Genomic DNA, 23,439 nt, shown 5'->3' with positions numbered 1-23,439 from the left:
TTGATTTTGTTCTTTAAGGTTAATTGTTTTGCATTTGAATTGAAGATTGGATTGTGCTTGGTTAATATTGATTATTGAATGAGTTTGATTATGAATTGGTTGAGTTTTATGATGGTTATATTAATGTATACCTGCTGTCCAAAAATCATGAGAGGCTAAACTTGTTAGTTCTACCTAGTTTTGGTGAATATTGTTAGGTTTTAGTGAGTTTTATGGATTGTTTGATCGTCATGACTTGATTTGTTAATGAAAGTTTGATCTAATATTGAATTAGGTTGTGTTTAGTGGCTGTAATTTTATAAATTATACTCATAAACCCCTTGCTTTGATTGATTGAATTAGTTTTGATTGATTGTATCTTGTTTGACTCTTTACTTTGTGTTTAGAGATTGTTTGCGGGGTGTACAACCATAGGGTTTAGTTGGGTGTGTTAATTTATTGAATTCAGCGGGTAGGAACCTTCTTAGAGACCGAGAGGTTATAGGAAGTAAGGTCGTCTCATATCTTTTACTTGTTAGGATTAGGATCGCGCGAAAGCGGGTTCGGTTATTGTCGGGTTAGGGTTTGTGAGCGATTAGTTGGTCTAGTTTAAGTTAAACCAAATTGTTCCTCTATCCTTGGTTGCATAGTATTCGTTTCCATTAGGGTCGTGTGTCGGTGAGTCCGATAGGAGAGTCGACATTAGAACACTTTAGCAATTCGTTTCCCGGTTTTTTTCTAAAAATCAATTAAGTGTAAGTTAGGGTTTGTTAGTGAGACCGAGAGGTGATCTAGCTTTCTTGAGCGAACCTTAGTTGTGTTATCCTTAGATACCGGTGTCGTGAGATTATTCAATCCATTAGCTTTTTAGACCTTCAATATGATTCTTACCTAGGTAGACGTTTTCTCCATTGTTAGTCTCATTTGTAAAGTTTCGTTAAGTTTTGTTAAGTTAAGTCTTTTAATTTAGTTAAAGTAAGTTAGGTCAAATAGTTTAATTATTACAAATCATTTAAAATATTATTCTTAGGAAGGTCTTGTCTAGGGTTAGTGATCATAGACGTTTTCACGTGTCCTCGTGTTCGATACTCGGATTTCCTTAGTTCTATATTACTTACGATCAGTACACTTGCCGGTTGTGTGTAGTTTTATTAGGAAAATCCGTTTTATAAATTTAAAGCTTAGTTGTGAGTTCCGTAGAACGAAACACCCTTTAGACACACATCAGGTTCACACTTGTGAGTTAGAGCGGTGAGGGGCAAAGCGATTTCAGAGAAGTTGCGAATGAATCGATAGCAATATCACACTAAACCAAGAAATGATTGGACTTCCATGGGAGATGGCAGAGTTTTTCAATTCTTAACGACCTTGATTTCGGTGGGATTAACATGAATGCTTTATCGTTCACGATATGACCCAAGCAATGAACTTTTTTTAAGCAAAATTCACATTTCAAAAAATTGGCGTAAAGTTGTTCTTTTAAGAGATCGAGAATAGCATGCAAATGCTTCTCATGGTTGGATTCAGTTTTAGAATAGATTAGGATGTCATCGTTGAAACAAATTACAAATATCTCCAAATAGGATTTGAGAACACGGTTCATGAGGTTCGTGAATACCACGGGTGCATTGGTTAGCCCAAAAGACATAACTCGAAATTCATAATGCCAAATGTGGTTTTGGTAATATTATCTTCGTTGACACGTAATTGATGGTAACCCGACCGGGGATCAATTTTCGAAAAGCAAGCGACACCTTGGAGTTGATCGAAAATATCATCTGTACGAGATAAGGGACAACGGTTTTTTATGGTGAGTTTGTTAAGCTCACGATAGTCGATGCACATGCGGAATGTACCATCTTTTTTTTTTACACATAAAACCGGTGCGCCCCATAGGGAAGAACTAGGATGAATGAAACCCTTATCCAAGATTCTTGAAGTTATTTGTAGAGTTCTTGCATCTCGTAGGGTACAAGACGGTATGGAGATTTGGCCACGGGTGTTGCTCCGAGCACAAGATCGATGAGAGTCCAACTTGACGAACGTGAGGGAGTCCGAAAATGTCATAGAGGAAATCACGCACAATCGGGATGTCAGAAAGTATCTTTTCTTCATGATCTTTCCTAATTACATGGCTAGGAAAGCCACATACTTCTTGCGTAAGTAACGCTAGGCTTGAAAACATGACATGAAACGAAGCCTTGACAAAGGCATCTTGTAACATTTGTTAATTTTCAAACCCGACCCATTTTTTCAACTTTTATTTTTCGGATCCGCACTCATTAATTACAACAGATTCTCATTAGTTATATTATTTTATTTATGTTTATTTGCATTTAAAGTATCAGTTATGCGCTTTCTACCCCGTACACTTAATTTTACAACTTTCGATCAACAAGCTAAATACCATGGACTAGTTTACAAATACTTAAAACCTCATTTCGCTTTCCTTTTCCTCCCATCACCACCGAAGATCCCCCCTCCCTTGTGATTCTCGATCCAAAATCTACGCAGAATATAACCAAACTGATCATGGTGAGCTGTTTATGAGTCCTACGCAGAATCAGTTTCACCATATGAATGGTAATTTACAGCAAATAGACATTTAATTCGTGTATCATAAACCATGGTTTCCATTGACCTTAAAACCCTATAAATGCACGCCAATAATGCAACTAATTTAACGCACACACTCCTTACAACATCGCTAAGCAAACCCCTAAGTCAATTTCACTTGAGAAATGGTTCTTTTTTCATTTTGAATCAAGTTCTTGGCCGTAAAACCCTAGCAGGCGTTCTCCTTAAATTTGTGCTTGTAACATGTATTTGTTGGGTGATTGGTGGTCGGATTTTGATGTTTAACAAAAATCCTCAATCAATTTCTATTGATAGAAGATAATTATGTATCAATTGAAGGATCTTTGATTTAGGGTTTATGAAGGTTTGGGATCAATTCGTAATTGTTTATAAGTATTTTTGTTTTCATTCCATAAACAGATTAGTCATCATCCTAGTTTGCTTGTGCATGTTCTTTAAGTGTGTGAACCGGCCTGGGCACAGATTCGATTCCACCAGACCCGATTTTGTTTATTTTTCAGTTTTATTATTTTAATTATTTCTTTTAATTAATTTACAAATATCTTAAAAAACTGATAATAAAATTCTCACTCGTTTAGTGGACCGAATCTTGTTATCTTTCACAATAATTTTCTGTTAATGTTCTCTCTCTCTCTATATATATATATAAATATATATACTAGGCTATGTGCTCGTGTAATACACGGGTCAGATAAAATACATGTTAATACATCAATTTTAAAATTGTAGTATACTTAAGGATATATGTTATGAGAACAAAAAATTGGAGATTATGTTAGTCAACAGATATTACCCAATGAGAAGATTATTAAAAGTTATATTTGTTACTAAAAATGAAATAGTTTGTTTGAGTCGAATGTGAAGATAAGAAAAAGAAACAAACTAAATAAAAAACTAAAAAACCAGATCCAATAAAAATAAAGCATTTGAAAGTAAACAACCAACATTCAAAAAAACAAAGTACAACATGTTACAATACAAACCATCTAAACATCAAAATAAACCATTAAAATTGTTCCCAAAGTCACCAAAAGAAACTTTTCGTGTCCACATGCATTTTAAACACCAATGACGTTTTCTTTCACAGATCAACTTTTGAAACCAACAAGTACTTTCATTGAAGTCATATTCAATTATGCATTTATCGACCATCTGTAATATGAACTTAAATCTGTGTTGGTAATCGTCCTTGTGTATTTCTTGGTGGAAATATTTGAAAACATGGATAGGTCTCAATCAACTATTTGACAACCTTTTTATAAGATGGATAATAAACCTATTTTAAGGTGTTTGAATACATGAAAGTAAGTGAGGTGTTTAGAACATAAAGTTTTAAACTATTTTGGTGTAAAATCTTGAAAAGATTAAAAAAAAGGCATAAAGTATTTAGTAGATCATATGGGAAATGCATATCTCATATTAAGTTAACTGTGATGCGAAAACTTTTATAATTTCAAATATGTGTGTAAAATATATATAATTTTCAATTTGGAAATGGAATATATAGAAACAGAAGAACTGAGCAAGGAGTCGAACCTGCATGGCGAGTGGCGGTAGTTGCGGTGTCGATCGTTTGAAACCGGTGGCGAACGACGATGGCTGACGACGAGATGTAGGCTTCAAGGTCATACCGACGGAAAGGGTTTAACCCTCTGATTTTCGGTTGTTGATAGCGATGTGTTTCCTTTCGTTGATTCATCATCATCATCATCATCATCATCATCATCATCATCATCTGGATAATAAGAAGCTGAGAGATTGAAGTTGAGAGAGCTAAAGAAGTATCATATCTAGATCCAGATCTAGATAATAAGAAACTTCAAGATTAGAGAGAGAAGAATTTTCAAAAAGCTTTCACGGGAAGAAAGAATTAGTGGATGTGTGTGTGTGGGGAAGGGGGGGAGGTGGTTATTTCAAAATTCAAATATAGACCTTGTCTTTTTAAAAAATGGGAATGTATAGTTGCCAACTAAGCATATTGATTCTAAGATTGACACATCAACAGATGGCCTCACATGTTGATACATAAACACAATGAATATGAGGGGACAAGTGTCCAAAATGTTCTTTTATTGTATAGAAAGATATACATAGTTCATTAGGCAACTCCAAAAAATTGGGGAACTGTGAAACATCTTTCCCAACCATTGATTATTTTCCCCACATCTTTTTGGTGCACCCTCAATCACCTACATTATAGCATTCTTTTAAGTATAAAAAAACCCTTAAAAATCATAAAAATTATTAGAAAACGAAAAAATAAAAAAGGTAAAAAAACCAAAATGTTATCTAGCATCCATGATCCCAAAAAAACCCTTCAAAAATATCAAAAAAATAATTAAAAAAAGTGAAAAAGTAAAAAACTCAAACTCAGTTTAACCTTCGGATTAGTTTAGCTTTAAGCGAGTTCAGGATTTTTTTAGCTTTTTTTTGGGGGGTGGGGGTGGGGGGAGGTAAACAATTTTCATTAGCATTTTACACGTAAAACAAAAAATCTCATTTCCGTTTTACATGTAAAATAACAGTTTATTAAGATTTTACATGTAAAATAATACTTTTAATTAACATTTTACATGCAAAACAATAAATCTCATTAACATTTTACATGTAGGACACCAGTTCTATAAGATTTTAGATGTAAATGTTAATATTTTACATGTAAAATAACACTTTTCATTAACATTTGACATGCAAAATAACAAATCTTATTAACATTTTACATGTAAAGCAACAGTTCTTTTAGATTTTACATGTAAAAATTAATATTTTACATATATAATAACACTTTTCATTAACATTTTACACGCAAACAAATCTCATTAACATTTTACAAGTAAAACAAAGTTCTTTAAGATTTTACATGTAAAAATTAATATAATACATGTAAAATAACATTTTTCATTAACATTTTTCACGTAAAATAACAAATCTCATTTAAATTTTATATGTAAAACAACAATTCTTAAAGATTTTACATGTAAACAACACGTTTCATTATAATATATTTATACATTTTTCTTTTCCAGCTATCTTTCCATCGTCACGTGTACAAGAAAAGCCCCCCCCCACACACACACACACCTAAAAACAACCTAACCTTCAACTAGGAAAACCAAAACTCCCTAAAAACCTATCTCTTAAAGCTAAACTAAACCCGAAGGCTAAACCAATTTTTTTTTTTTGTATTTTGTATTTTTGAACGGGGGATGCTAGATATTTTTTTTTGGGTTTTTTTCTTTTCTCGCTTTTTTTATATTTTTGTAATTAATTTTTTGCTTAATTTGAAGAGTTTTTTTTGGATTGGGGATGCTAGATAAACTATTTGGTTTTTTTACTTTTTTTATTTTTTTATTTTATAATTTTTTTTGTTTTTGTTTTTGATTTTTTAGGAGTTACAAAAATGATGTGATGTAGGTGATTGATGGTGCACCATAAAGATGTGGGGAATTGATCAATGGTTGGGAAGGGTGTTCCCCAGTTCTCCACATTTTTGGAGTTATCTTTAGAACCTTACTATATATATATATATATACACGTGTGTGTGTATTCTCTTGATTTAAAAAAACAAATCAAATATAACTTTATAATAGTATTTAAACTAATAATATTTTATATACATTTTATTTTTATTTACTTAAAACGTAGAACGATCCCAAATCCATTATAAATCTCAATTCTCGTGTCTTGTTTGTTTATCCTCATTAAAGATATTAATTCAAGCATAATTTTAAATTAGGACATATCGTCGGGAATTACTCGCGTGACCAATCAATTCGCTTACACCGTCAACTAGTTACTGTATTCCTTATTTCTTGTAAGTTTATATAACCCTTTTTATCTTGTACACATTTGGGGGGTAGCATGTATAACTTATTTACATAACTTATGTTTTTTTTACCACATCTATTCAAACACAATTTAATTTATGTTTATGTATGATGACTGCATGATCTATGACTATGCTCTATGTGCTTAAGTGTTTATTTTATGTTTGGTGGTTGGCATCTCATGCTCATCTAGTATGATCATACACTTACCCAAGTACGTTGATTTTGTATCATTAGGAACATGTACATATATATTTAGTTGTTTACATTTTCATAAGAATTGTAATGCTTACTATTTACATTTGAATTACGATTTACCTATATATATATATATATATATATATATAGCTAAACTTATGTATTCTCATCAGCATTCGTGTTGAATAAATCTATTTCAATACATGCTACAAGTACAAGTATGTAACATCCCAAAATTTCAATAAATAATATTTTATATATTATCTCTTATGATGGACAAGTTACTTGAGTGGGTAAAAGAAATAATAAGATAATAGATGGTAAGATAAGTAGGCTAATTAGAAGGAATTAACTATGGACTAAAAATGAAAGATGGGTCTTAGGTCCATGGGCTTAAGGGAGTATAAAAACCCCTTAAACCCTAAATCTTTTCATTTTCATCCATATTATCCATCTTATTCTCTCTACACACCATAAAACACACAAACACCTTACCAATTGCGGCCGAGAGAGAGAGAAAGCGAGAACCGAGATCCAACGAGCTAAGATCTTTGATTAATCTTCAGTATTCAAACTAGATAACCAAGCTAGCCATAACCTAGAAACATCAAAAGGTATGTTCTCTATGATTAAAGGTTACCTTTTATGAACGGTTTGCCATGAAACTTGACCCTAAAGTAGATTGGGTCTAGATGTTTAATAAAAATACAAACTTGATGATTAAAATGAACTTAATGAACTCATGAACATATATACGGCTCGTTAAAGAAAACCCTAGACCTAATAAAGAACGTTTTATGATAAAGGTTCAAGCTTTATGCTAGAAACGGTAAACCTTGATAGTGGGAAGATATTGGGCGATTAAACGGTTAAGGAGAGTGGTCTTGGTGGTTAAAATTTATGTTATGGACCAACAGCAACCTACTAGGCTAATGAATGAAACAAAAAGATAGAAAAATGAGCTGATAGCATCTGACCTGAGGGTTCTCGGTCAAGGCTGGGAGTTCTCGGTCAAAGCTGGGAGTTCTCGGTCAAACCCGGGGTTCTCGGTCAAAGCTGATGGTTTTCGGTCAACGTTCTCGATCAACCAAAGTGTTCTCGGTCATGAGTTTTCTGCCAAGGGGTTCTCGGCTGATCAGTTCTCTGTTGAGTTTTGGGCCTGAGTCTAGTTGGGCCCAGATAGGAGACAGTTGGGCTTGAATGAACTAAGTCCACAAATGCTAAGCCCATATCTAATTTAAAACAAACTAGCCCATTATCTTAAGTTAAATAACAAGCCCAACCTAGAAATACATTGGTTAGTTAAAACACCGACTAGAATAATTATACGGTTAATTAACGAGCAAAAATATATTTAACAGTTAGCCGTGCTCAATTAAAGAAGGAAATAACGATTAACGGCGAACGCAACAGGATCCAGGTGAGTTTCTAGCTCCATTCCTTGTTATGTTTTCGGGGCTGTGTGCATACTCGATGTGATTTGTTAATACACTTATCCTAAGTGATAATTGTATGCCCTATGTGATATATGTGAACGGTATGAATGATCGCTTATCGGTACGTGAACGATCTTTGGATATTGCACATACTGTCAAGTTATAGTTATGAATATGAATGCTATGTATAATGTATGAATGATTGCTTGTCAGTACGTGAACGATCTTCGGATATTGCACGTACTGCCAAGTTATAATTATGAATATGAATGTTATGTATGAACTATGAATGATACGTATGTATGTTATGAATGAATGTAAGAAATAGAAATGTAGAAAAGGGACTGGACCCTAATAATATCCAAGGAAGAAAAGGAACCGAGCCCTTTAATAATCTCGAGGCAGAAAAGGGACTGGACCCTAATAATATCCAAGGCAGAAAAGGAACCGAGCCCTTTAATAATATCGAGGCAGAAAAGGGACTGGAGCCTAATAATATCCAAGGCAGAAATGGGACCGGACCCTAATAATATCCGAGGAAGAATAGAATAAAGTAACGTAGAAATTCGAATTATGAAAGTATGTACATATGTATGTAAAGCATGTTATGTTAGTAACTAGAACTCACTCTGCGTAGCTGACTTTTAGTATGCACGCAGGTGAGTAGGATGAGGCAGCTCGCTTAAGGGGAACACGTGGCATTGAATAAGAGGCTGGCATCGGAAGATTCGAGACGTTTATGTTTAATATTATGATATTCTGAAAGACAAGATGTTTATTTTAGGACAAGTCATGGATTAATGTAATGTTTTATAAAAGTTTTTTATATTCCGCGTATGTTTTTATTAACTCTGATAAATTGAACTATGTTGATGAGTAAATCCAACGCCCAAATGTGAGGCACCGGTAACAGGGCCTTACAAATTAGTTGATATTATTCAAGATAAAAGACATTAGGTTGACCTTGGGATATTTATTCAAAAACATAAGCGTATTAAATGTAATTGATTTCATTTATTGTAATTGTGTACTTGTTCTAATATCAATGAATTAAATAATTATCATCGCTTTAATTAGTGTCTTTTGAGCTTCTGTCCGATCAATACATTACGCGTCGACATGTTTAGCCTCTTAGGTCAGGGTGTGACAGATTGGTATGAGATCCATGTTACAGGATATGTGGTTAGACATAACGACCTAGTAGCATGCTTAGGGTCTATATACGTAATATGCCTTTATGTTAAATTATATTATTGATTGTCGTAGCCTAAATGCTATTGAACGATTTGATTTTATTCTAGTGCACAAAAGAACACATTATTCCAAAGTTATGCCTTATCTCAAAAATATATTTTTTTCTTCTTAAAAAAATAAAAATAAATAAATCTCCTCAAACGCAAGTTGCTATTTATTTGGAAATTTTTTTAAGAAATCCCACATTTTTACTCCCTTATCTTTGAGTATGATTCGTGTGACGGATATGTAGTAAACTGGAAGGGGGACACACTTGTTCTCCGAACCCTTGACACCAAGGCTTGCGAGCCTAAGGATATGCAATGCATAGATCTCAATCAACCTTGAGACCCGGTTGGTTTCCTGGAGGATTCAGCGAGGTTGTGAAACCTATTAGGTCAAAGCATATCACACCAAACGTCTACGAATCTACTAACCTTATCGTGTAAAACGTGATTATGTGACGATCACACTCCTAAATTATAACCGAATTCATGGTAGTTCGTGGCTAAATTCGATTTTCTTTATGTCGTTCTAGTTGAAAGAATGAGTGGGAAAAGCCATGGTGATACATTGTAACACCATGTAAATTTCCATTACAGAATTAAGCTAAAAATGCCAATTCTTAAATATAGGGACTTAAAATGAAATTCTAAAAATCTGGGCCCATCGCGATACGCGACGGGACAATTCAAAGACCCATCGTGATACGCGATGGATCTTCACTGAAATCGATACTTGGCGGCTTCGCGATATGCGATGAACAAATCCATAGGATCATTGCGTTATGCGAAGACCCTATTAAGCAACCGGGCAACACGTGACAACTTTACGGCGTCGCGATACGCGACGAACACATAAAGACACCATTACGTACCGCGATGGAGTGCAAAACTTGCCTATAAATATGAGGCTAGGAGATTAAACTCCATTCATCCCAAAACACCTTCTTATCACACAGATAGCCTAGGGAATTGTGCCTGATTGCCACGACGAACCGACGTTCCATTTTCTCTAAGTACGTGCAAGTATTGAAGTCCCAAACGTGTTATCAATCATCTAAGCGTGTTTATATCAAGCTCCTATCCGGAAAGATTTCATTCTTTTCTTGTTGTTATTAGTCCGAGTACTCGCATTAAGGTAGAAATTATGTTCAAGTTATTTAAGTTATAGCTTAAACGTTAAACGAGGCTATGACCTTTAAACTTTAAAAGATTTTTAAGCATTCATAAAGAGTTTTCATAAAACGTTACTTCTTGACGAAGTAATGATTATAATGTAATATTTTGACGGGCATGTAGTAATTGTAAGGGGAACATCACTAGTAGTGAGTTTCTTTCCAAAGGAAAGTAATTCGTATATATCTTAATCAACCGCGGGACCCGTTTACTTACCTGGAGAAACTCACCAACGTGTTAGAACCTATTAAGCCAAAGCATACTATATCAAACATCATAGTAAAACGAGTATTTTCATTCAAAGACAAAGTTGAAAACTTTATCAAGATTAAGCTTAAGGGCAATAGCTTAATCAAGAAACAACATCCAAATATTTATAAGGGCCTATTTATGTATAGGTTAATATCATTCTCATTCACAATCAAGAAGGTTCTCAAACGCACACCAACGGTACAAGTGAATACGTTAAACCTTTACAAACAATCAAAACATATTTATACTCAATAAGATGAACGCGTTGTTTATCATAAAGAGTCAGTCAAACATTTACATGAGATTACGTGATCTCTAAAATGTTATAATACATGATAGAAAATAAAATCAACTCAGACCGATTACACATGTGTTTGATCCATACATAACTGTCTAGCCTAAACAGTCAAAGGCTACGTGGTCGCGGTCTAACAGCCATAATTAGTTGTCCATTAGGGTCTACGTGGCTCGAGGAACACTTTTGTGTGTGTAGGGCAGTGGTACAAATCCCAGGAATGAAATAATTTCTGCTGAGCTTATACAGAAAACAATATTTGTATTATAACTGTACTTTAAATATTTTTAGAGTCATACGTGTTCACCAGCGCATAGCTCACGTATTTTTCCCACCAAATACAGGTAACTAAGTATTAGTAAGAAATGGCAAGGATTGGAGTCATCATGAAGATGGAAGCTCGCAATACAAGATGGCTCGATTTTGATAAATGAAAATCCTTGTGCTACAAAAAAGTATTTTGTAACCGATGCTCGGTTTTTTAAAGTCCCAAGTAAATTTTCAATGTAAATTAATATATTAAACAACCTAAAGTCTTCCGCTAAAAATAACACGCAACTATGATATAATTACAAAACCGGTACCAACTCGTGGTCACACTTCTAGGCCCTAAGCCGGGGTGTGACATACATGGATACCCCAACCATTCACCTGAACGCCCTCATCTCGATTTTAATTATGTTGTTGAAAATTATGCCAAGGTGGTACATGGATATTTCAAAAATGAGAGTGTATCAACTTTTTTATGAATGAGAATTTTCTCATGTTGTTGGGACAAACTCATTATAATTCATACCCCATAAAAAGTTAAGTTGAGATGAAGTTAAATGACATAGAAAAGCTTATATGACACTAATGTGACGAATGATAGAGTATGATTATAGTGAATCATACCAATCTAACGTTGTTTTAAGACACATTGTGTTGGTGCAGTAGTTATTGTGCATGTTGGTAATTGTAAGACTATTCGTTGCAAGGTGCTAACGGCTACGAATGCCACACGCGAGCCGGCTAGCGGCCGCAATAGGCAAAAAATGAATGGGTCATGGCGCGAATAGCTAGCGGACCAAAACGGGCTCAAGCGAACGGTGGCATGAACAACAAGGGGTGAAGAGTTAGGATCAATCAGCTTCATATATATGGCACAATATGATTGGATGAATCTTTGTGATAACTTCAACCACAACGCATAGCCTAAGCGCTGTGATTTGACTCTTGGCATTATCATCTAGTTTTTTCTTTGTTATCTTCTTCATATTAAATTGTATTTACAAATGAAAGTTGCTGCACAACTAAGAAAATAAACCTTATTGTGCATCGGTAAAACGTAGACTTGGAGGTTGGATGTTGCTGGTCTATAAAACCGGTTTTCTTCTTTTTTGTTTTGTTTTTGTTTCATTAAGTTTTTTTATTAGTTTTTTTAATTTAACTCGATTATACCTTTTTTATTATGTAAATTCAATTTTTTTATTAACTTTTTGATTAGTTTTTTTAATATAACTCGATTGTACCTTTTTTTTAATGTAATTCAAGTATTTAAATAACCAGTTTGGCTTTTCTTTTTCAGTTTTCGATATATCACTTATATAGTTTTTTTAGTTTTCAATAACATGGAGCATACTGAAACGAAAATAATTCTTGTCCCCTACAACGCACGGGTTTTCACGTAACTACTTTAGAAGAAAAACTATTATTCTACTAATATATATATATATATATATATATAGTCTATTAATACATTTGGAGCAGTATCCAACTATCCATCATCAATCTTATCTCACTAATGAATAGTCAGTCTAGTACAAAATCTTATTTGTCTGGGAATTTGTTTTTTTAATAAACTTAAATGAGTAATTAGGGTGTGATTTCCTTTTACAGTGAGTAATAATGAAGTGCTTTTTTCAGGAGGTTTAAAAATGGAAATAGAGAAATCCAACCCTTGAAGAAAACCCCCATTTTTGGGTTCAAGTTTCAGTCTTCAGATTTTGCATTAAGATTCTCACTTGTACTTTCTTTTCTTTACCATCTCCCTTCTCTTTCTCTCTCTCTCTCTCTCTCTCTCTCTCTCGTTTGACTTTATATTTTCCCTACTTACTCTCTTTACCTCTTGGGCCGACATATGTCATTACCCCATCCTCTACATCATATTTGAGATTTATAATAACTTAAATGAGTTAGATAATGCATATTTAAGCCTTTAAATAAATTCTATTTAGTTTAAGTTTGTAATTATTTATTTTACTACACCCTTAGAATAGTTTACAAAATTCCTAATATAACATTTATTATAGTCTGAGTCTATACTAAAACTCATGTCCTAGTACCACATACATATGCACCTTTCACTTGTGTATTATCGATAAACTTACCGTTCAACTACCAAATTAATACATATACAAGTTAGACTCCTATTGTGCTATCAACATCATATTATTTTTGTAATGGCAGTCGGTAAATCAATAAGATCAGAACAACTTTAGGACATTTTGGACCTAAAATAAGTACAAGACAAATGTTTAGACGGCCTTAGATTTATGTTCAATGCAAAAATGTTATTAATGGATGCTTAGAAACAAAGTTAAAACTTATAAGAAAACCAACTTGTGATCAAAAGAATATGCTATGAAATGTAGTTCTCATATCTTCCAACAATGTATTATATATAATTGATATATGTATAGGATTAACCAAGTTTCTTACATTGGTTTGAGTTGATTAACAATTTTTTTTTTTATTTAAACAATAGGTTATGAAAGTTTTACTCAATATATGTAAAAGAATTTCAACCACATAAAGTTATCTTCAAGTTAATCGAAACTCTTTTAGCTACTTGAACGGAAAGTGATACACTAAAGTAGATTCGGGTATCAAAGAGATAAAGTACATATAGGATAGGAATTAACATGCCTTTTAAAAAGAAATTAAGAACAAAGGATGATATCCGAGCATAAGTACACACAAGTATTGGTTAGTGTATATCGTATTGCTAAGAACGTAATATTTCCATGCCATGACTATATAGATTCATAATATGTGAAGAAATGACTATTCTTATATCATCTTATATATAGTCATGGTTGTAAAAGTAGGTCTAAAAGGCCAAGTAATTGCTAAAAGGTATGACGTCGTTGAGAATTTATTTAACTTTACCTAGTTAATAAGAATCGATCAAAAGTAGTCAGCCTCAGTCAGAATCTGATCCAGTCGGTCAACTTAGGCAGATGTTGACTTTAAAAATAAAAGCATAATTCGTATTTATATAATAGTAAAGAACGAATATCATTTTTTTAATTAATGTTATAAAAACTTTTAGAATAATTTAGGGGGTGTTTGGCTGAGTTTTTAAAATTTTTTTATTTGCTTATTTGATTTTTGAAAAGCAAAAAGTGTTTGTTAAAATTCATTTTAAAGTTTCAAAAGCTCCAAATTTGAGGCTTTTCAAATTTGCTTTTACTTTTCAAAAAGCAAATAAGCAAATTAGAAGCTCAGCCAAACACTCACTTAGTATTAAAAATGTATTTCTTTTATTTATATTGATATTTATCTATTTTGTTATAAATATTAGTAAACTTATGATATTTGAGTTATATATAATACCCAAAAATTAATTTTATTTATCTTTATATTTACCATGCCCGAGTATTTTTCAAGTATTCCCCGAGTAGACCAAACTCCCAATCAGCCGCTTAAGGTTTGCATAACAACTTTTACGGCCTTGGATATAGTGTATCTAATTGACCACGCCCACAACCAAGCTATATAGAATTTTATCCATATGGAGAGCACACAACAATGAAATTTATTTATACTTGAATATCTGTTGAAAATAACTTAAATCTTAAGAGAGATACTATTCTAAATGGGTCATATATTGATGTGACATAAACTACTAGGCCAACAGTGTAATTAGCATGTCAACATGAGTAGTTACAACTTACAAGTGACATAAGGCTACTCACTAGTTGGCCCTCTTGCGTTTGGACGCCTCATAACTACGGGTGATAATTATGGCTTAATAAGAACCTAACACGGAATTTGCAATTAGAGCTTGGTCATTGCATGTTGGGTCAGTTTTGAGTTGAACTCATATACACATTTAGGGTTTATGCTTTTTAAAAGAACCTACTTTTTTTTGCCATAACTTAATGATTGGGTCGTTTATGTTGAATTTCCAATGATATAAGAAAAAGTATAATCAAGTTTCATAGTTTAAACAATTAAACATATATATTACTTTTATTGTGAACTTGTGGCTTTAGAGGTTTAATACATATGCAAATAGAAGAATACAATTTTTGGGTTCATGTGACTAGTACCATCTTCTGGCTCGTATTAGGTTCGGTACTTCAACCCACGAACATGTGTTTCGAACCCCTCATCGTAGTTAGGCCACCCAGTCCCACTAAAGTATCATTATACTAGCTAGGGGTCTTCACCAACACAAGTTTGCACTAATTCAATGATCTTCATAATGATCGAGATATATTTGCATTAAGCGACCACTGTTGTAGTGACTAAGTAATTAATTATACGTTGATTTATTGATCTTCAAGTAAAGGCATTTTATGCTTATAACTCAGTTAAACTTCACGTTTAATAGTTGGATCCTTGGTGGGTAATTCAAATTTGAGATTGTCATATTTTATAAATGGCGTAGAAAAATATCTTAGTTTAACATAGTTTGTTTAGTAATAATATATGTGTAGTTTTTAACAATGCATCATGTACCTATTATAAGCTGTTCAAGAAAAAAAAAATGTACGTACACACTATAAAATGTTCTTATCCTTTATGAAACCCCCTAGGGTGTATGATTATGTGCTAGGATATAACTGTCTTTTCTTTTGATCTTGTGTTATTTTAGTTTCAAATAGCTTGACATGCTACTTGGTTCGAGGCTAGCCATCTTATCTGTAGGTACTATTGAGATTAGCATTAGGGGGTCTAACTATTTGAGACCATTTACGTATCTCTAGGTTATTATTGTGCATATAAACTTTTGCGTTTGATTATTCTTTTTTTGCAACTTCTAATTTAAATTTTATTTATTAGCTAATATTTAGTAAGAACTAATGGATTCCATATAATTTGTGATAAAAAAATAAATCATTTAGTATCATGTTAATAAACAGTACTATAAATCTAATGTGTATCAACTCGATCAAATGTCGATTTCTCACTTTGTAAATGTAGTAAATTAGTTTATCCAATTTCTTTGTTAATTTACCATGAAAGATAAGTTATATAGTAAATATTTTCTATTAAACACTTTAAGCAAAATATCTTTTAACTTATAAAAAATTGAAGCTACACATGTATCAGCTGCAACACTAATCAAACCTCCTATAGATGTGCGTCATAGGCTAGATGTACGTTCACATGTAATTGCCCGTTCACATGTGATTGCCCGGGGCTAAGTGCTCATTTTCATGCCCTTTCCAGATCTAAACGCTCATTCCATGCCCTTGTCAAGGCCAAACACCCGTTTATCTGAAATTGCCTGTTCAGATGTATAGATGCACTTGTTGGATCTAAACGTTGTTTACATGGCATTGCTACAATCTGAACGCTTGTTTATAATTAAAAAGTGAAACAACTAGAATTACAAAAAGAGGATGTGATTGCTCTGGGCATAGGTTGCGTGCTTCTAAAAACGTTATTTATATTTATAATTGATAATATCTATCTTTAAGATAACAAAGTTAGAAATTACCAAAAACAAATCTAGACCAAGGCTCCACATATCAAGTGTGTAAGTATGGAACCATATTGTCTGTTTACTATCAATGTTCTCCTTGTTCTGTTGTACCTGTCTATTCTTCCTCGGCCATTGACATGAAAACACTGAATTGATAGATGCATCCATCAGAATCACTCCCTGACAGCCCCCTCCTTTTTCACATATCTTTACTCCTGTTCAGGTGGCCCTATATAATCACACTTGCATCATAGAAAACACTGGAAAATAGAAACGACCCTAACTTAAAACCATTTGTCTTCAACCACTACTGTATCCTTGTGCTTATATAATCTCCACTGAATTTGAGACCTACACCAACACATGAACACTTCCATTTGAACAACAACCTTAACTTTCCCAATACATTATTAACCTTTACTTGAAACCATGGAAGCTTTTGATCATACCCATTATGTCCCCACCTTCCCCTTTCCCTATCCTTTCATTACCACCACCACCACCACCACCACCAATCCACCTTGGATGGACCCTAGGATTTGGAGCCGGCTTCCCCAACGCCTTATCGACCGAGTTATCGCCTTCCTACCGCCTCCCGCCTTCTTCCGAGCCCGATCCGTGTGCAAAAGATGGTATTCCCTCTTGTTCTCTCACACCTTCCTCCAAATGTACCTCCAAATCAACCCAAAACCCTACTTTTTCATCTTCTTCAAACAAAAAACCACAAACCCTAAAACAACTACCACCACCACTGTCTTTAAGCACGGTAACTCCTCCGTGGCTACCGTCCCGGAGGAAGGTTACATCTTTGACCCCGAAACCCTCTCGTGGCACCGTCTCACCTTTCCCTTAATCCCATCAGGGTTTTCACCCGCCTGCTCCTCAGGCGGGCTCGTCTGCTGGATGTCAGACGAAGCGGGTTCGAAAGGACTGCTCTTTTCGAACCCGTTCTTTCCATCTTTAGTCACCCCTATCCCCTCCACCTTAAGGCCTAGGCTATACCCTTCTGTAGGGTTAACCATCACAAACTCTTCAATCGATGTCATGGTAGCTGGAGATGACATGATATCTCCATACGCCGTCAAGAACTTAACCACTGAAAGCTTTCACATTGACCTAGGTGGATTTTATTCCATCTGGGGCACCACTTCTTCTCTCCCAAGGCTATGCAGTTTGGAGTCTGGTAAGATGGTGTACGTCCAGCAACAACAAGGGGGTTTACCTGGCAAATTCTACTGCATGAACTACAGTCCTTTTAGTGTGTTGGGGTATGACATGGGAAGAAACGAGTGGTGCAAGATTCAAGCTCCCATGAGGAGGTTTCTGAGGTCTCCAAGCTTGGTTGAGAGCAGAGGGAAGCTGGTGCTGATAGCTGCAGTGGAGAAGAGTAAGCTGAATGTTCCGAAAAGTTTAAGAATGTGGGCACTGCAGAGCTGTGGGACAACGTGGGTGGAGATTGAGAGGATGCCACAGCAGTTGTATGGGCAGTTTGCGGAGTTGGAAGATGGGAGAGGGTTTAGTTGTGTGGGAAATGGTGAGTTTGTGGTGGTCATGATAACCGGGACTGCGGGTGATCAGAAGGCTTTGTTGTTTGATTTTGTTAACAAGAGGTGGGCTTGGGTTCCAAGGTGTCCTTATGTTGGTGGTGGCGGTGGGGAGTTGAATGGTTTTGCTTACGTGCCTAGGCTTGCTACTCCGGTGACCGGACTCCTTGATCAGCTGACTACTCTTAATCCCTTCTAGAATATTATGTAGGTTTCACTTTCAGTAGCTAGCTAGCTAGTTCCTTTTGTAGCTTGGGTTAATTATGTGATGTGAATCTAGTGATGAAGTAACTATCAAGTAAGAAGTACTACATCTTTATTATCATTTTATTATGTGGTTTTTTATGATACTATGTATGATTTTTAAGAATTAAAATATGTGTCTACTGCCTAGAGAAAATGATGAACAAATATGTGACTTAATGTAGACTTTACAAAGATAGTTTATAAACTTCTAACTATGGTTTTATGTGGGCTACTCATAAAAAGGGATAAAGAAGAAGAAAGCAAAAAAGTATATAATAAAAATCAATTAGATTGCTTGGATTAAAATTTATGTAAATAAGAAGTATAGGATTTATTCTTCATTTTTTTGTTGCTTTGCTTTGTTGATACTAGTATTTAGAGGAAAGGACAGAGAATACAAATTACTGTCAAGCGATCAAATCATATATTGATATGGTATACTTTTTGGATACTCTTTAATGTTTATTATTTAAGTTACAGATTTCTTTTAATAAATTCACGTAACACTCTATTAGGCTGTGTAGTGAAGGAGTTATAAAATGAGACGATTCGCGTCATGTGATGCCCAATCAGTAAAGAGTGAGTTTTTGTTTTAAGTGTGTAGTGGTGTTGTAGCCCAATATATATTACATATATATTACACACACACAATAATAATAATAATAATAATAATAATAATAATAATAATAATAAACCAACAAACACATCCGGCGACCAAAAAACTAGACCCCCCCCCCCCCGGCCCCCAACCACCACAAATCGCCCCAATATCGCCTGGGGGTGGTGTTCCACCTTTTTGTAGCTCGTGTCACCCCTCAAACTCGCCCCACTACGGATAGCCTTAGAGCATTTTCATCGCATTCTTTATCCCTAAATCCAAAATTATACTAAAACACACTATAATTTCTCTTCATTTTCAATTAAATAATATTTTTTATACCTTTATCATTACCATTTCTCTTTCCTTCACTCACAACCACTTTCAAAATATGTTATATGGGGTGAACAATAGCTTTTGAAATATACAAAAAAAAATTATTGTGTTTTCTAAAATATAAAAAAACTCTTCACCCACAACACCTTAAATCACTCTCTAAATTATTAAAACATCCCTCATATAAAATAGGGGTTTGGATGAAAATGCTTTTAAACACAGAGTGGGGGTGGGGGTGGGGGTGAATCACCTATGAAATAACCAAGAAAGCACAATTCCTGGGCGCAGGGCCGACTCAACGTCCTCGAAGGCCTAAAACTAACTAAAATGTTGAGGCTTTTTATTTTCTTTTCTTTATACGTATAGCGCTAGAGAGTATAGAGAAATTATAGAATATGGATGATATACCGTGATAATGGATATGAAAAAATCATTCTTAGCTTGTGGCTAATCGTTGAGTTACTAATTCTAAAAGAACTATAGTTTCAAAATCTCATAATACATAAATCATATTTAAGATTGAGGCCCTATAAATCTGGAGGCCTAAAATCATTATCTCATTTAGCTTACCCACGAGACGGCCCTGCCTGGGCGGGGGATGAGGATAAATGAGGTATCTCATTTTCACCAGAAAAACGGGGATTCATCACCAGATTGCAAGAAAAAAAGGGTGAAAATGAGGAAGAAATGGACCAAGAAGATTAAATGGGAAAAACGGGAAAGATGATCTAGTTCCAGAGGAAAATGAGAATGGAGGTGAACACTACGTGTGCTCTTATGCTGATCGATCATCAGTTTGACACCCACCATCTTGAACACTTCTTATTATAGATTGTATTGTAACGTATCTTTTATTTATGAGATATTGGTTTTTAATACTCTCAACTTTCCCTCATTGGTAGATAACACTCTCAACTTTTGATTTGTCACCTACAACTCCCAACTTTCATCCTATTTTCCTGTACCACTCCCCGTCTAAATGGATACTAACTCCGTTAATGTTTTGGACTAAAAGTGTCATTCAAATTAGTTGAGGGGGTAAAACAGAAATTTTATTTTTAACACACAACCTCCATTTCCGGTGACCTCATTTTTCCGGCTACCTCATTTTTTCCGGTGAATTTGAGTTTTCCGGCTATCTCGTCTTTCAGAACACCATATCCATCATTTCACCGAGCTTCACATATGAATTTGAGTTTTTCGGCGAGTTGCAGGTTTCCGGCGAACACCATATCCATCATTTCACCGCCTACCGCCCCAAAACCGTAACCCCCGCCCCTTGCCACCACCAGTGTCTCACCCAGCCACCTTCCGAGATCGATTGCGTGCCAGAAAATCGAGTTGCAGGTTTCCGGCGAGCACCATCTTCATCATATCTCCACCGGTGCACAATCTTCATGATCTCCATCACCCTTTTACACCTCTGAACCATCTCCATTTTCTGAAATACGAGATAGTCGGAAAACTCAAATTCGCTGGAAAAGAGGTCGTCGGAAAAACGAGGTCACCGGAAATGGAGGTTGTGTGTCAAAAAAAAATTTTCTGTTTTACCCCCTCAATTAATTTGAATGACATTTTTAGTCCAAAACATTAACGAGGTTAGTGTTCATTTAGATGGGAAGTGGTATAGGAAAATAGGGTGAAAGTTGGAAGTGGTGGGTGGCAAATCAAAAATTGAGAGTGTTATCTAACAATAAAAAAAAGTTAAGAGCATTAAAAACTAATGTCCCTTTATTTATTAGTCTATTGAAAAATATCAATATCAATAGCAATAGCAATAAAGTATAGTCAAAATTAGCCTAGATGAGCATTTTAAAATAGAAAATATTACAAAAAGAAGTAATGAAAGCAAGTTGTTAGTGACGACTCCAAAATTTCAAATAGTTTTAGATATAGAATATTTGGGAAATTATTTAGGTACTTGTGTAATTATGAAGAATGTACTATTAATGTCATAAATTTTCTCTTACGATTCCATTTAATCGAATTAAAATGATTTATGTTTGAACAAGTTAACCTTCAGATGTGAAACAGATTTTTAAATTACCTGAAAAAATCAAACAAAAAACAATTTCTTGCTTATATATATGTATATGATTTATTTGTTGTTTTGAAATTTAGAGGAAAATAAGAGTAATACGAGTAGTTGTCGCAAGCTATGGTGTGTTTGAAGATAGGCTCTCTTTGTGGAAAGCACATACTTCATCTATTGATTCATCTTTTGATGGTATGGTTATCCTCATAAAATCGGTTTTAGAGGGCCTACCGATTACTCTCTCTCTCCTAATTTATGGGCCCGACTAAGGTAATAGAGGTCTTGGATGGTATTATAAAGAAATTTTTATGGAGAGATTCTAATGAAGTGAGAAAAAATCATTTGGTCGCTTGGGATAAAGTGGATTTTCCCAAAAGGTTGGGAGGTCTTCCTTTGTGCAAACTTGAAGTGTTAAATGATAGTAGATTGTCGCTGTCTAGTAAAAAACAATTAAAATCAGTTCCTAATTAATCACCTAAGCAAGCTAGGGTAAGTAGGGTGTCGAACACAAGGAGTATGTGGTCAATGCAAATCGTGTAAGCAAGTTTCAGTATTATGAAGTAGTAAGTTTTAGTAATGATCACACAAGCAAATAAGTTGGTTTTAATAAAGATTAAGCAAATTCACGAATTCAAACAATTAACAAAGATGAATCATCCCCGGGGTTCAAGAATGTAATTAAACAGTTTCTCATGCAACCTAACAGATTAATTATCACAGACTGACTAAAGAATGATTAACGAGTTAAACCTTAGGCACCAACAATCACTAACACACGGCACTAGGGATGGGCAAATTCGGGACTGGTACCGGTACCATACCGGTACCGGTACCGAAATCGGCACCGATTTGGTACCGTCGGTAACGAATCGGTACCAACGTTTTGAGTTTCGGTACCGGTATTTCCCGAAATTTTACCTTAAATACCGGTACCTTCCCGGTCCCGTCCCGGTACCGGTACCGAACCGAATATTTCGGTACCGGTACCAAGAATCCGCGATTTTCGGGACCGGGATTTTTGGGACCGGGACCGGTCGGTACCGTTACGGTCCCGATCTCATCCCTACACGGCACTGGTTATCAAACGGTCCCTGCCAGTGTGACTCAACTAAGGGCAATTGTGTGCTACAACCCTATGAGCAGTTACTATAGCAACCGACAAACTAATCGTTCTTGTCAACGTAAACCTAAACCGATTGAGTGCACAGTAATACTAAATATCAACACTCATAGATCAATCAAAGAAAATTACAAATATTATGTTCATGGTTACAATCAAAACTGAAATAAATACAAACTCTACATCCCGGGAATGAATCAGAGAGGACTAGCCGAGCACCGTCATCGATAGATCTTCAATTATGATGAGGAAGGCCATTAGGATTGATCAAGAGATGATTGGTAGCCCTGGAATTCACCCAAAATCGCCTAATAGCTGCTGGAAGTCGTAAAACTTGATTAGGGTTCGTAAAATAGAAGATATATCTTAAAACTCGATTTTCCCGTTTTCTTATGACCATCGCGATAAGCAATGCCCATATGTCCATCTCATCGCGTATCGAGGCCTAATAAAACTTCATATCTGGATTCCTCTCGTCGAGAAACCCAAAATTCATATATTATGGGTCCCATGACTCATTTTCTAGCTCAGGATATGCTCGTTTTACTTCATGGTCGCGTTTTATCAACCCATCTTGTTCAGTTTTAGCATCGGCTTATGATTTCTCATCCATACTCTTCCCGAATCCTTATAACACTTCCAAGACATCAAATCATGCTCCGGTCTTTCCGAGATATCATTCCATGCTCGTACAAGTCTCAAATTTTGCATCTTTAACGATTAACGACCTGAAATACAAAAGCATGTATGAAGTACCAAAGTTCTAACAATATAATCAACAAAACTACATAATTAATACACTAATATATATACAAAATACCCGACCATCATATCAACACACTTATCTCTTGCTTGTCCTCAAGCAA

At 34.8% G+C, this 23,439-nt stretch overlaps 1 long non-coding RNA gene and 1 pseudogene across 1 annotated transcript in view; both read left to right on the top strand.

The window, feature by feature from the left end:
• The window catches only part of LOC143539195 (uncharacterized), a 137,354-nt gene that overhangs the window by 79,531 nt on the left and 34,384 nt on the right, over positions 1-23,439 (top strand). The gene's annotated exons all lie outside the window — the stretch shown is intronic.
• LOC143539192 (protein UNUSUAL FLORAL ORGANS pseudogene) lies at positions 16,814-18,610 on the top strand (annotated as a pseudogene).

Source organism: Bidens hawaiensis, unplaced genomic scaffold (genome assembly GCF_021521415.1).
Source record: "Bidens hawaiensis isolate Kalapana, Puna unplaced genomic scaffold, B.hawaiensis_p1.1 tig00011824_1, whole genome shotgun sequence".
Taxonomy (NCBI): Eukaryota; Viridiplantae; Streptophyta; class Magnoliopsida; order Asterales; family Asteraceae; genus Bidens; species Bidens hawaiensis.
Note: the sequence above shows the minus strand (reverse complement) of the source record. Positions and strands in the feature narration are given on the sequence as shown.